The sequence below is a fragment of the Fukomys damarensis genome, unplaced genomic scaffold (genome assembly GCF_012274545.1).
Source record: "Fukomys damarensis isolate Sample0158 unplaced genomic scaffold, DMR_v1.0_HiC HiC_scaffold_7, whole genome shotgun sequence".
NCBI classification, from domain to species: domain Eukaryota; kingdom Metazoa; phylum Chordata; class Mammalia; order Rodentia; family Bathyergidae; genus Fukomys; species Fukomys damarensis.
In genome coordinates this window covers 23,488,345-23,492,017 of record NW_022900919.1, presented here as the reverse complement: position 1 = coordinate 23,492,017, position 3,673 = coordinate 23,488,345, and positions in this window count along the sequence as shown.

The following is a 3,673-nucleotide window of genomic DNA, read 5'->3' as shown; positions in this document are numbered from 1 at the left end:
ATGGCCCGAAATGGTGAGAACCACAGGAGAGTCCTAGGGAGTCATGGAGAGAAAGTCATTCCACAGCTCCCCAGGGAGCTGTCTCTGCTCTTTGCTTCCCTCCTCATAAATTATTACACAATTAAAAATTCCATGCTGTCATCTTGCAGTGTGGATAAGGCCGAGGGGAGGGGTCCCTCGATGGGGCCCTTTAAACATACACAGCAAGAGAATTTACAGAACCTTTAAATCGCATATAAAATCTTCCTACGTTTTCTTCCTGCACGTGATGGTTTGGATTAAAAATGTTCCCCTGAGGTTCATGTGTCTGGATGTGGGGCTTGGGGGGGGGTGATTGGATCCTGAGGTGCTGTACTCCTCTGTGCATTAACCTATTAGTGAATTTATAGCTAAATGGGAGCCACATTGGAGGAAATGGGCCCTTGGGGTGTGAGCTGAAAGGCTACATTCTTGCCCCCAGCCCCTTCTGCTTTCTCTGGTCCTTCTTGTGCTCTCTGCTTCTGGCCACCATGCCATGAGCAGCTCTTCTTGGCTATGCACCCTCCCCCAGAATTAAACCTCTCCTCTGTTAAATTGTAGGTGTTGGGTATCTTGTACCAGTAATGGAAAAGCTGACTAATACACCCCCCGGTCTCATTTCAGGGAGGAAGGAGGACTCAGGAAGCAGAAGCTGGCTCAGGGCACAGTTCTTCGGGTCTGCTGCAGCATCCTCACCCCACTGAAGTGACCCCACGGATACGCAGAGCATGGGCGTGGGAAGGAGGAGAGGTCTAGATACTTGAAGGCGTGGCCCCTTTGCTAGACCGAGCCCTGGAGGAAGTGGCAGGACATCGCACAGTGAGGCAGTGTGGTGGTGTTGTCTAATTGTCAACTCAAGTGGGGATCACCCACCTGAATTGAGTCGGTATAGTTCTGTGTCGCGAACCGCGACGTCAGGATCCTGCCAGCAGGTCCTAAACCTGAAAGGATGAGGACAGAGAGACGGGAGGCACTTTTCTTCTTAAGTTACTTGCTTGCTTTATTACAGAACCTTTTCCTTTTATACTCTCCAGCTGTACGGGAGCAAAAGTACCGCCCACACATTCCAGAAGGAAGCAATAACAATTATTATGAGTTACATCTGCTAGGCAATAGATCAGATCACCAGCTGAACTAGCCCGTTGCTATGGGTGACGGCACGTCCACACTGCTTGGGTGAATCACAGGTCAATATGGCTGTGCTCTCCATAATTCCCCCGTTTCTCTTAGAGGGTACCAGACGTATGTCAAAGAGCTCCTGTCTTAGGTGGCAGGGATGTCCTTTCTCCTTACCCGTCATCAGCGAAGAGGGCTTATGTCCCTCTTGCCTGTCTTAGGTTGGTAGAAAGGAGGCCCCGACCTTACCCATCTCTGGATGCTCCATGGAGAGGGAATTATGTACGGCGGGCTTGTGCCAAATAGATGGCCACCCGAGATGCGTCATCCTTTACTGAAACTTGTACAGCCATAGCAAATTGAAACACAAAAGATTGATACATTCTTGTCATCTTGCGATACATATAACAATTACAAATATGAAAAATTATCAAAATTACAATGATCTCCAATACAGGAATAAATATTACAGAAAAATACTATTTAGCAGTAGTACTGACAAACAGAAAATCCCACCATCTGTGATTTGAATCTTGAAAGAGAGGGGATTCCCCCCTAACTTTTCTAAGGTGAATCTATTTTCCAAAGTTCTGCAGACAAACTTAAGTCCATGGAATATTCGAGTGACCAGTCTAAAACTTTTGTGATGTCTCATTAAATCCTTGTTCTGGATAATAAAGTTTCTGCTTGTGCACCAAGATACATCCTGAAGTTTTTCTCTGCTGCTTCAGTGTTGGGGTCCCAATCCGGTCTCCTCAGTGGAAACCCAGCTTCAAGCTGTTCAGGGATAGTGGTAGATCTATAAATGTACCTGTAACCATAAATAGGTGGAGCAGAAGAGAAGGGAGAATACCTAGACCAAAAGGTTATTATCATAAACAATATGCTGAAAAACCTGCATGGTCAAACAATATGAATACATTTTATATACCAGAAAAGTAGCAATAATAATTATTATAATTATATGAATTCTTATGTCCTGTAATGTAGCTTTGTATCAACAGGATCTTCCTTTTTGCGGGGGGTTGAGAATAGTGGGTTAATGCTAGCAGGACTGCGCTCAGTTCAACCATTTGTGCAGAAGTATGAGGTACCTTAACTGCCCATGCCTCATGAGGTGAAACTATTGCAGCTGTTCCTTTATGGGAGCCATCTGTAAAGACTGTAAGGGCTCCTTTAATTATCTCAGGGGAAGTCCATTGGGGGAAAATGAACCTATGCCTAGTTGCAAACTGTATGAGTTTGTCTGATGGAGGATGGTTATCAATATCACCTGAAAAATCTAGGAAGCTAAGGAACCAGGAGGTGCTAGTCTGGTCCAAGTACAATCTTTGGTTTTTATCATAGGGAATCACAATCCTGTTGGGCTCTTTACCAAAGATGGTGACAACGGCCTTCCTTCCAATCTGACATAATTGAGCCACCATCTCATGGTAAGGTTTGATGACTTTTAGGTGAGCATGAGGTAGATGAATCCAATAAAGAGGTCTTTTTTGCATTAATACTCCCGTAGGCCAATCAGGGGATTCACAAATAATTAGGAGAAATGGGAGTCCTGGTTCATAATAAGATATGCATTGTTCCTCTATGGCTTGTTCCGCTATTTTTAGAGCAAAACGGGCCTCCTCAGTTAAAGTTCTGGTGGAAAGAGGGCTCATATCCCCCTCTAACAGTTGGAATAAGGGAGACAATTGATGAGTAGAAATCTTTAAATAAGGACGCAACCAATTAATATCTCCCAAAAGAGTCTGAAGATCGTGGAGAGTTTTTAAATGATTCACATCTATTTTTAATTTTTTGGAAATGATTTTATCTGTACCTAATTGAAAGCCCAAATATTGTATAGGCCTTACTTTCTGTATCTTTTCAGGGGCTATGATAAGTCCCCATCTTTTTAAACTATCAGACAACTGAGCAAAGGCTTGTATTATAAAATCCGAACTGGAACCAGCTAATAAAATATCATCCATATAATGATAACACAAAACAGAGGTAGCTAAATTGGCTTGTTTTATGGCTTGCTGTACCAAATGGTGACACAAAGTGTGACTATTGGCCATACTTTGGGGAAGCACTTTCCACTGATACCGCATAAAAGGTTCAGAAAAATTTATGCTAGGAACACTAAATGCAAAATATTTTTGGTCCTTAGGATGGGGAGAAATAGAAAAGAAACAATCTTTAAGGTCTATGACTATTAAATAATAATCAGCAGGGATGGCCGCTGGGCAAGGGAGGCCCGGTTGTAATGATCCCATGATGACCATTCTTTTGTTAACTTCTCTCAGATCCTGTAGGAGGCGCCATTTTCCTGATTTTGTTTTCTAATAACAAAAATAGGAGTATTCCAGGCCGAGAATGATTCTTCTATATGCCCCGCGTCCAATTGTTCCTGCACTAAACATTGGGCAGCTTTTAGTTTTTCCTGATTTAGGGGCCATTGGTCCACCCATACTGGTGGGCCCTCTATCCATTCTATTTTCCTTACATGGGGTGCAGCAGAAACAATGGCCCCTAAAAAGGGTTTCCTAATCCTAAA